At 48.0% G+C, this 9,899-nt stretch overlaps 12 non-coding genes and 1 pseudogene across 12 annotated transcripts; all 13 read left to right on the top strand.

The window, feature by feature from the left end:
- Positions 1-2,115: 2,115 nt before the first annotated feature.
- LOC135042109 (U1 spliceosomal RNA) lies at positions 2,116-2,279 on the top strand. The gene has a single exon (XR_010235429.1). It is a non-coding gene; the product is annotated as a U1 spliceosomal RNA (small nuclear RNA).
- A 152-nt stretch (positions 2,280-2,431) lies between these two features.
- LOC135042115 (U1 spliceosomal RNA) lies at positions 2,432-2,594 on the top strand. The gene has a single exon (XR_010235435.1). It is a non-coding gene; the product is annotated as a U1 spliceosomal RNA (small nuclear RNA).
- Positions 2,595-3,265: 671 nt separating this feature from the next.
- Positions 3,266-3,429, top strand: LOC135042121 (U1 spliceosomal RNA). The gene has a single exon (XR_010235440.1). It is a non-coding gene; the product is annotated as a U1 spliceosomal RNA (small nuclear RNA).
- A 152-nt stretch (positions 3,430-3,581) lies between these two features.
- On the top strand, positions 3,582-3,744 carry LOC135042116 (U1 spliceosomal RNA). Its single transcript, XR_010235436.1, has one exon. It is a non-coding gene; the product is annotated as a U1 spliceosomal RNA (small nuclear RNA).
- Positions 3,745-4,390: 646 nt separating this feature from the next.
- Positions 4,391-4,554, top strand: LOC135042112 (U1 spliceosomal RNA). The gene has a single exon (XR_010235432.1). It is a non-coding gene; the product is annotated as a U1 spliceosomal RNA (small nuclear RNA).
- Positions 4,555-4,706: 152 nt separating this feature from the next.
- LOC135042117 (U1 spliceosomal RNA) lies at positions 4,707-4,869 on the top strand. The gene has a single exon (XR_010235437.1). It is a non-coding gene; the product is annotated as a U1 spliceosomal RNA (small nuclear RNA).
- A 671-nt stretch (positions 4,870-5,540) lies between these two features.
- Positions 5,541-5,704, top strand: LOC135042110 (U1 spliceosomal RNA). Its single transcript, XR_010235430.1, has one exon. It is a non-coding gene; the product is annotated as a U1 spliceosomal RNA (small nuclear RNA).
- A 152-nt stretch (positions 5,705-5,856) lies between these two features.
- LOC135042118 (U1 spliceosomal RNA) lies at positions 5,857-6,019 on the top strand. The gene has a single exon (XR_010235438.1). It is a non-coding gene; the product is annotated as a U1 spliceosomal RNA (small nuclear RNA).
- Positions 6,020-6,690: 671 nt separating this feature from the next.
- Positions 6,691-6,854, top strand: LOC135042120 (U1 spliceosomal RNA). The gene has a single exon (XR_010235439.1). It is a non-coding gene; the product is annotated as a U1 spliceosomal RNA (small nuclear RNA).
- A 152-nt stretch (positions 6,855-7,006) lies between these two features.
- On the top strand, positions 7,007-7,169 carry LOC135042114 (U1 spliceosomal RNA). The gene has a single exon (XR_010235434.1). It is a non-coding gene; the product is annotated as a U1 spliceosomal RNA (small nuclear RNA).
- A 671-nt stretch (positions 7,170-7,840) lies between these two features.
- LOC135042113 (U1 spliceosomal RNA) lies at positions 7,841-8,004 on the top strand. Its single transcript, XR_010235433.1, has one exon. It is a non-coding gene; the product is annotated as a U1 spliceosomal RNA (small nuclear RNA).
- Positions 8,005-8,156: 152 nt separating this feature from the next.
- Positions 8,157-8,319, top strand: LOC135042111 (U1 spliceosomal RNA). Its single transcript, XR_010235431.1, has one exon. It is a non-coding gene; the product is annotated as a U1 spliceosomal RNA (small nuclear RNA).
- Positions 8,320-8,471: 152 nt separating this feature from the next.
- On the top strand, positions 8,472-8,613 carry LOC135042119 (U1 spliceosomal RNA; annotated as a pseudogene).
- The last annotated feature ends 1,286 nt before the right edge of the window (positions 8,614-9,899 follow it).

Below are 9,899 nucleotides of genomic sequence, written 5' to 3'. Positions count from 1 at the left end.
AGGATGCATCTTGCTGCCTTTCCAATGAAGCAAGTTTAATTTAGTAATAGGTGAAAAACCATCCTTACAAAGGTGTTAATCAGAGACTTGGCTTTGTGGACACTTTTCAGAGAACAAATTTGTTAGCATAAAAATAAAGCCAGAAAATGAAGAGCTGTTTAATCACTCAATTGGATTTTTCTGCCAGCATATTTTTTTTCTCTGCAACCCACTGCTAAATTGTGCTTCCTAGCTGTTTTTTATAAAATCACTGAATCAAATCTAACTCTGATTACATCAGAGAAGGCCAGGTACCCTACACAATAAGAGTGGGTTTGAAATTTTGACTTGTCTACTTAAATATCACCAAAATCTGATCACAAGGTCAATTACGTCGCTGGGTGGGATTGAACCACCAACCTTTTGGTTAATAGCCGAACACACTAACCGATTGCGCCACAGAGACACTTTGCAAACAGTACATACTGACAAAGGCTAATAAGCATACATCTAGAACGTTTCCTAGAAAAACATTAAAAAATCAATAATCTGGAGAGTTTTTGTAAGATGTTTCTTCCATCAACCAATGAATAAACACATTGGTACTTTCCCATGATGAGTGAGTGCTTCAGGATCTCTTGCACTTACATGTGCAGCAGAGTACTGCAATGGAAGCATGCTGGACCCATAACCCAGAGGTAGGCAGATTGAAACTATCCTTTGCTATATGCATTTTTTTTTTGTTAATTTAAGTAATCAAAACTGGGATTGATATTTTTGCTCTTTTATTTTTACTTAAAGTACAATAACTTTTACCATTTTAATTTGTTTTAATAGTATATTGACAGTATAGTTTTCTTTCAAAAATCCACTTAATTTTCTTTACCCTATTATTAAAATGGTAATTGACAAAAAAAACGACATTGTCACCAGAAGAGCAATACAAAATGTACAAGTGATATATTAAAATCATCTTTCCAGCTTGAATTTCAATGATGCATTGGGGCAACAATTTTGTGAGAAACATCTTCACCCTTAAATAAAGATTTTCGTAATTTCTTACCTGTGTGCTAATTAGATATCACCTTGTTTTCACATTAAACAGACTTCCACATGAGAAAGCAGCAAGGATGCAGTGGCGTTAATGTTTCCTGGTGTCAACCTGTATTATTTCAGTAGACATTGAAATGAGGATGCATCTTGCTGCCTTTCCAATGAAGCAAGTTTAATTTAGTAATAGGTGAAAAACCATCCCTACAAAGGTGTTAATCAGAGACTTGGCTTTGTGGACACTTTTCAGAGAACAAATTTGTTAGCATAAAAATAAAGCCAGAAAATGAAGAGCTGTTTAATCACGCAATTTGATTTTTTTGCCAGCATATTTCTTTTTCTCTGCAACCCACTGCTAAATTGTGCTTCCTAGATGTTTTTATAAAATCACTGAATCAAATCTAACTCTGATTACATCAGAGAAGGCCAGGTACCCTACACCATAACAGGGGGTATGAAATTTGACTTGTCTACTTAAAGATCACCAAAATCTGATAACAAGGTCAATTAGGTCCCTGGGTGGGATTGAACCACCAACCTTTTGGTTAATAGCCGTACATACTAACTGATTGCACCACAGAGACCCTTTTACTTGCCTTACAGAGCAGCTCTGGAGCTGTTACAGTGCCCAGCTGCTGCAAGAAATCAGCTTGAATGCTTAAGCGGCTGGGGCATAGCCAACATGAGCCCCACACCGAAGGAGGGTGGAGGTGTTTAATGCGAACTAGGGGTCATCCAAGCGCCGCAAAAGGCCGCCATGCCCTGCACACCCCTTTTCTCTTTTCATATGCAGACGAGGGTTGAAGCCAACTTTGACCCACTGCTTGGATGACATCACCATATGCAAATCCATCTGCTGCAGGCCTTCCCCCAGGAATGCTTGCACTAGTTGTTGCATTTGGTTTGTTGTTTGGGGGTGCTTCAGTATTAGGCACCCTTTTGCCCTCCCATGTTCATCTGAAAATATGTGTTCTCCCTGCAGTTGTTGTCCCCAGATGAGAGTTCCCTTGTGCTGCCTCAGTTGAATCTCCTTTACTTGACAGAGATGTGCCTGAGCAGCGGCCCTCCCCAGCTCTATCCCAAATCATACTTATTTTGCATAGGAGATACCATGGTCATGAAGATTGTTCTCCCAGGGTGAGGTTCATTCATTGCATTCTGGGTATGCTGACCCCTATGATTTCCCCAAATGTGGGAAACTCGACTGCATTATTTGTGGTAGTGGGGGACTGTGTTTGTGCTTTCCTCTGGTCAGCTCTGGTAAAAGTCAGATTTCTTTGTCTCAGATCTTCCTCTAGCCTTGTTCTTTTTTCTAGAGTTCCCTTGCGCTGCCTCAGTTGGATCTCCTTCACTTGACAGGGGGGTACCCGAGCAGCAACCCTCCCCAGCTCTAGCCCAACTCCTACTTACCTGCCAGGTGAGATACTATGATCATGAAGGTGCTTCTCCCAGGGCAAGGCTCACCCATTGCACTCTGGGTGTGCTGCTCCTGCGATTTCCCCAAATGTGGGAAACTTGACTGCATAATTTGTGTTTCCCCTGGTCGGCTCTCGTATAATTCAGATCTCTTTGTCTCAGGTCTCTCTCCAGCCTAGTTTGCTGTCTGTTTCCACTTCTCTTTTCTTGAGCCGCTCCCTTCTATGCCCTTGCGCACTATCCTGACTTCTCCCGTCTGCTTACTTTGTGCTTTCCAATGCACAATGCAAACTACAGGTAGTACTGCAGGGCCCACACCCTTTTACTTGCCTTACAGAGCAGCTCTGGGGCTGTTACAGTGCCCAGCTGCTGCAAGAAATCAGCTTGAATGCTTCAGGGGCTGGGGCATAGCCAACATGAGCCCCACACCGAAGGAGGGTGGAGGTGTTTAATGCGAACTAGGGGTCATCCAAGCGCCGCAAAAGGCCGCCATGCCCTGCACGCCCCTTTTCTCTTTTCATATGCAGACGAGGGTTGAAGCCAACTTTGACCCACTGCTTGGATGGCATTACCATATGCAAATCAATCTGCTGCAGGCCTTCCCCCAGGAATGCTTGCACTAGTTGTTGCATTTGGTTTGTTGTTTGGGGGTGCTTCAGTATTAGGCAGCCTTCTGCCCTCCCATGTTCATCTGAAAATATGTGTTCTCCCTGCAGTTGTTGTCCCCAGATGAGAGTTCCCTTGTGCTGCCTCAGTTGAATCTCCTTTACTTGACAGAGATGTGCCTGAGCAGCGGCCCTCCCCAGCCCTATCTCAAATCATACTTATTTTGCATAGGAGATACCATGGTCATGAAGATTGTTCTCCCAGGGTGAGGTTCATTCATTGCATTCTGGGTATGCTGACCCCTGTGATTTCCCCAAATGTGGGAAACTCGACTGCATTATTTGTGGTAGTGGGGGACTGTGTTTGTGCTTTCCTCTGGTCAGCTCTGGTAAAAGTCAGATTTCTTTGTCTCAGATCTTCCTCTAACCTTGTTCTTCTTTCGAGAGTTCCCTTGTGCTGCCTCAGTTGGATCTCCTTCACTTGACAGGGGGGTGCACGAGCAGCGACCCTCCCCAGCTCTAGCCCAACTCCTATTTACCTGCCAGGTGAGATACTATGATCAGGAAGGTGCTTCTCCCAGGGCAAGGCTCACCCATTGCACTCTGGGTGTGCTGCTCCTGCGATTTCCCCAAATGTGGGACACTTGACTGCATAATTTGTGTTTCCTCTGGTCGGCTTTCATATAATTCAGATCTCTTTGTCTCAGGTCTTTCTCCAGCCTAGTTTGCTGTCTGTTTCCACTTCTCTTTTCTTGAGCCGCTCCCTTCTATGCAGTTGCGCACTATCCTGACCTCTCCCGTCTGCTTACTTTGTGCCTTCCAACGCACAATGCATACTACAGGTAGTGCTGCAGGGCCCACACCCTTTTACATGCTTTACAGAGCAACTCTGGAGCTGTTACAGTGCCCAGCTGCTGCAAGAAATCATCTTGAATGCTTCAGGGGCTGGGGCATAGCCAACATGAGCCCCACACCGAAGGAGGGGTCATCCAAGCGCCACAAAAGGACACCATGCCCTGCACATCCCTTTTTTCTTTTCATATGCAGACGAGGGTTGAAGCCAACTTTGACCCACTGCTTGGATGACATCACCATATGCAAATCCATCTGCTGCAGGCCTTCCCCCAGGAATGCTTGCACTAGTTGTTGCATTTGGTTTGTTGTTTGGGGGTGCTTCAGTATTAGGCAGCCTTCTGCCCTCCCATGTTCATCTGAAAATATGTGTTCTCCCTGCAGTTGTTGTCCCCAGATGAGAGTTCCCTTGTGCTGCCTCAGTTGAATCTCCTTTACTTGACAGAGATGTGCCTGAGCAGCGGCCCTCCCCAGCCCTATCCCAAATCATACTTATTTTGCATAGGAGATACCATGGTCATGAAAATTGTTCTCCCAGGGTGAGGTTCATTCATTGCATTCTGGGTATGCTGACCCCTGTGATTTCCCCAAATGTGGGAAACTCGACTGCATTATTTGTGGTAGTGGGGGACTGTGTTTGTGCTTTCTTCTGGTCAACTCTGGTAAAAATCAGATTTCTTTGTCTCAGATCTTCCTCTAGCCTTGTTCCTCTTTCGAGAGTTCCCTTGTGCTGCCTCAGTTGGATCTCCTTCACTTGACAGGGGGGTACCCGAGCAGCGACCCTCCCCAGCTCTAGCCTAACTCTTACTTACCTGCCAGGTGAGAAACTATGATCATGTAGGTGCTTCTCCCAGGGCAAGGCTCACCCATTGCACTCTGGGTGTGCTGCCCCTGTGATTTCCCCAAATGTGGGAAACTTGACTGCATAATTTGTGTTTCCCCTGGTCGTCTCTCGTATAATTCAGATCTCTTTGTCTCAGGTCTCTCTCCAGCCTAGTTTGCTGTCTGTTTCCACTTCTCTTTTCTTGAGCCGCTCCCTTCTATGCCCTTGCGCACTATCCTGACTTCTCCCGTCTGCTTACTTTGTGCCTTCCAACACACAATGCAAACTACAGGTAGTGCTGCAGGGCCCACACCCTTTTACTTGCCTCACAGAGCAGCTCTGGAGCTGTTACAGTACCCAGCTGCTGCAAGAAATCAGCTTGAATGCTTCAGGGGCTGGGGCATTGCCAACATGAGCCCCACACCGAAGGAGGGTGGAGATGTTTAATGTGAACTAAGGGTCACCCAAGCGCCGCAAAAGGCCGCCATGCCCTGCACGCCCCTTTTCTCTTTTCATATGCAGACGAGGGTTGAAGCCAACTTTGACCCACTGCTTGGATGGCATTACCATATGCAAATCAATCTGCTGCAGGCCTTCCCCCAGGAATGCTTGCACTAGTTGTTGCATTTGGTTTGTTGTTTGGGGGTGCTTCAGTATTATGCAGCCTTCTGCCCTCCCATGTTCATCTGAAAATATGTGTTCTCCCTGCAGTTGTTGTCCCCAGATGAGAGTTCCCTTGTGCTGCCTCAGTTGAATCTCCTTTACTTGACAGAGATGTGCCTGAGCAGCGGCCCTCCCCAGCCCTATCCCAAATCATACTTATTTTGCATAGGAGATACCATGGTCATGAAGATTGTTCTCCCAGGGTGAGGTTCATTCATTGCATTCTGGGTATGCTGACCCCTGTGATTTCCCCAAATGTGGGAAACTCGACTGCATTATTTGTGGTAGTGGGGGACTGTGTTTGTGCTTTCTTCTGGTCAACTCTGGTAAAAATCAGATTTCTTTGTCTCAGATCTTCCTCTAGCCTTGTTCCTCTTTCGAGAGTTCCCTTGTGCTGCCTCAGTTGGATCTCCTTCACTTGACAGGGGGGTACCCGAGCAGCGACCCTCCCCAGCTCTAGCCCAACTCCTACTTACCTGCCAGGTGAGATACTATGATCATGTAGGTGCTTCTCCCAGGGCAAGGCTCACCCATTGCACTCTGGGTGTGCTGCCCCTGTGATTTCCCCAAATGTGGGAAACTTGACTGCATAATTTGTGTTTCCCCTGGTCGGCTCTCGTATAATTCAGATCTCTTTGTCTCAGGTCTCTCTCCAGCCTAGTTTGCTGTCTGTTTCCACTTCTCTTTTCTTGAGCCGCTCCCTTCTATGCCCTTGCGCACTATCCTGACTTCTCCCGTCTGCTTACTTTGTGCCTTCCAACACACAATGCAAACTACAGGTAGTGCTGCAGGGCCCACACCCTTTTACTTGCCTCACAGAGCAGCTCTGGAGCTGTTACAGTACCCAGCTGCTGCAAGAAATCAGCTTGAATGCTTCAGGGGCTGGGGCATTGCCAACATGAGCCCCACACCGAAGGAGGGTGGAGATGTTTAATGCGAACTAAGGGTCACCCAAGCGCCGCAAAAGGCCGCCATGCCCTGCACGCCCCTTTTCTCTTTTCATATGCAGACGAGGGTTGAAGCCAACTTTGACCCACTGCTTGGATGGCATTACCATATGCAAATCAATCTGCTGCAGGCCTTCCCCCAGGAATGCTTGCACTAGTTGTTGCATTTGGTTTGTTGTTTGGGGGTGCTTCAGTATTAGGCAGCCTTCTGCCCTCCCATGTTCATCTGAAAATATGTGTTCTCCCTGCAGTTGTTGTCCCCAGATGAGAGTTCCCTTGTGCTGCCTCAGTTGAATCTCCTTTACTTGACAGAGATGTGCCTGAGCAGCGGCCCTCCCCAGCCCTATCCCAAATCATACTTATTTTGCATAGGAGATACCATGGTCATGAAGATTGTTCTCCCAGGGTGAGGTTCATTCATTGCATTCTGGGTATGCTGACCCCTGTGATTTCCCCAAATGTGGGAAACTCGACTGCATTATTTGTGGTAGTGGGGGACTGTGTTTGTGCTTTCCTCTGCTCAGCTCTGGTAAAAGTCAGATTTCTTTGTCTCAGATCTTCCTCTAGCCTTGTTCTTCTTTCGAGAGTTCCCTTGTGCTGCCTCAGTTGGATCTCCTTCACATGACAGGGGGGTGCCCGAGCAGCGACCCTCCCCAGCTCTAGCCCAACTCCTACTTACCTGCCAGGTGAGATACTATGATCAGGAAGGTGCTTCTCCCAGGGCAAGGCTCACCCATTGCACTCTGGGTGTGCTGCTCCTGCGATTTCCCCAAATGTGGGAAACTTGACTGCATAATTTGTGTTTCCTCTGGTCGGCTCTCGTATAATTCAGATCTCTTTGTCCCAGGTCTTTCTCCAGCCTAGTTTGCTGTCTGTTTCCACTTCTCTTTTCTTGAGCCGCTCCCTTCTATGCCCTTGCGCACTATCCTGACCTCTCCCGTCTGCTTACTTTGTGCCTTCCAATGCACAATGCATACTACAGGTAGTGCTGCAGGGCCCACACCCTTTTACATGCTTTACAGAACAGCTCTGGAGCTGTTACAGTGCCCAGCTGCTGCAAGAAATCATCTTGAATGCTTCAGGGGCTGGGGAATAGCCAACATGAGCCCCACACCGAAGGAGGGTGGAGATGTTTAATGCGAATTAAGGGTCATCCAAGCGCCACAAAAGGACGCCATGTCCTGCACATCCCTTTTTTCTTTTCATATGCAGACGAGGGTTGAAGCCAACTTTGACCCACTGCTTGGATGACATCACCATATGCAAATCCATCTGCTGCAGGCCTTCCCCCAGGAATGCTTGTACTAGTTGTTGCATTTGGTTTGTTGTTTGGGGGTGCTTCAGTATTAGGCAGCCTTCTGCCCTCCCATGTTCATCTGAAAATATGTGTTCTCCCAGCAGTTGTTGTCCCCAGATGAGAGTTCCCTTGTGCTGCCTCAGTTGAATCGCCTTTACTTGACAGAGATGTGCCTGAGCAGCGGCCCTCCCCAGCCCTATCCCAAATCATACTTATTTTGCATAGGAGATATCATGGTCATGAAGATTGTTCTCCCAGGGTGAGGTTCATTCATTGCATTCTGGGTATGATGACCCCTGTGATTTCCCCAAATGTGGGAAACTCGACTGCATTATTTGTGGTAGAGGGGGACTGTGTTTGTGCTTTCCTCTGGTCAGCTCTGGTAAAAGTCAGATTTCTTTGTCTCAGATCTTCCTCTAGCCTTGTTCTTCTTTCGAGAGTTCCCTTGTGCTGCCTCAGTTGGATCTCCTTCACTTGACAGGGGGGTGCCCGAGCAGCGACCCTCCCCAGCTCTAGCTCAACTCCTACTTACCTGCCAGGTGAGAAACTATGATCAGGAAGGTGCTTCTCCCAGGGCAAGGCTCACCCATTGCACTCTGGGTGTGCTGCCCCTGTGATTTCCCCAAATGTGGGAAACTTGACTGCATTATTTGTGGTAGTGGGGGACTGTGTTTGTGCTTTCTTCTGGTCAACTCTGGTAAAAATCAGATTTCTTTGTCTCAGATCTTCCTCTAGCCTTGTTCCTCTTTCGAGAGTTCCCTTGTGCTGCCTCAGTTGGATCTCCTTCACTTGACAGGGGGGTACCCGAGCAGCGACCCTCCCCAGCTCTAGCCCAACTCCTACTTACCTGCCAGGTGAGATACTATGATCATGTAGGTGCTTCTCCCAGGGCAAGGCTCACCCATTGCACTCTGGGTGTGCTGCCCCTGTGATTTCCCCAAATGTGGGAAACTTGACTGCATAATTTGTGTTTCCCCTGGCCGTCTCTCGTATAATTCAGATCTCTTTGTCTCAGGTCTCTCTCCAGCCTAGTTTGCTGTCTGTTTCCACTTCTCTTTTCTTGAGCCGCTCCCTTCTATGCCCTTGCGCACTATCCTGACTTCTCCCGTCTGCTTACTTTGTTCCTTCCAACACACAATGCAAACTACAGGTAGTGCTGCAGGGCCCACACCCTTTTACTTGCCTCACAGAGCAGCTCTGGAGCTGTTACAGTACCCAGCTGCTGCAAGAAATCAGCTTGAATGCTTCAGGGGCTGGGGCATTGCCAACATGAGCCCCACACCGAAGGAGGGTGGGGGTGTTTAATGCGAACTAAGGGTCATCTTGAACTTGAACCGTTTTATATACGTGTTCAAAGATTTAAAATGGGTCTCACCGAACCGTCCGGTTTCGGTACCACAAACATTGTGGAATAGTAACCCCTTCCTTGTTGAAGGAGGGGTACCTTGACTATCACCTGCTGCAAATACAGCTTGTGAATTTGCCTCTATCACAGCCTCCCTGTCCAAGGGAGATGTTGGCAAGGCAGATTTTAGAAAACGGCGAGGGGGAGACGTCTCGAATTCCAGCTTGAATCCCTGAGACACTACTTGTAGAATCCAGGGATCCACCTGTGAGCAAGCCCACTGATTGCTGAAGCACTTGAGACGGGCCCCCACCGCACCTGGCTCCACCAGTGGAGCCCCAGCGTCATGCTGTGGACTTAGCGGAAGCGGGGGAGGACTTTTGTTCCTGGGAACTGGCTGTATATATATATATATATGCACACACACTCATGTATATACATGTATACACAAATACACGTATGTACATGTTTATGTATGTATAATACACTGAGTACATTATATTTATGAATTAATTGCTTCCCGATTCTGCAGCAGCATCATCAGCACCATCAGTGTTACTCACAGTCACTTCACACTGACTGCTGCACAACACATCACTTAATTTCCGGGCCGCCCGCCACCTGGTGAAGAGACATGGGAGATGAAGGACCTGCAGTGCCACGTTGAGCGGAAGTATTGTGATTTAGTTACCCACACACTCCTTGTGACACCTGCTCCCCGTCTGCCCTCCCACCCGCCGCCTGCCATCCGGAACCCGCACTGACAAGTAAGTCTCAGCAGAATGTGTCTGCCGGCGGCTCCCAGTCCCCCCTAGAGGAACACTGCCAGTGGTGTGGCAGCCGCGGCACACTAGGACTGAGAGACCGCAGCGGGAGGAAAGCACGGGTGGGCGGGAGGAGAGCATAGGCGGACATCACCACG

The sequence above is a fragment of the Pseudophryne corroboree genome, unplaced genomic scaffold (genome assembly GCF_028390025.1).
Source record: "Pseudophryne corroboree isolate aPseCor3 unplaced genomic scaffold, aPseCor3.hap2 scaffold_818, whole genome shotgun sequence".
In the NCBI taxonomy this organism is placed as follows: Eukaryota; Metazoa; Chordata; class Amphibia; order Anura; family Myobatrachidae; genus Pseudophryne; species Pseudophryne corroboree.
Note: the sequence above shows the minus strand (reverse complement) of the source record. Positions and strands in the feature narration are given on the sequence as shown.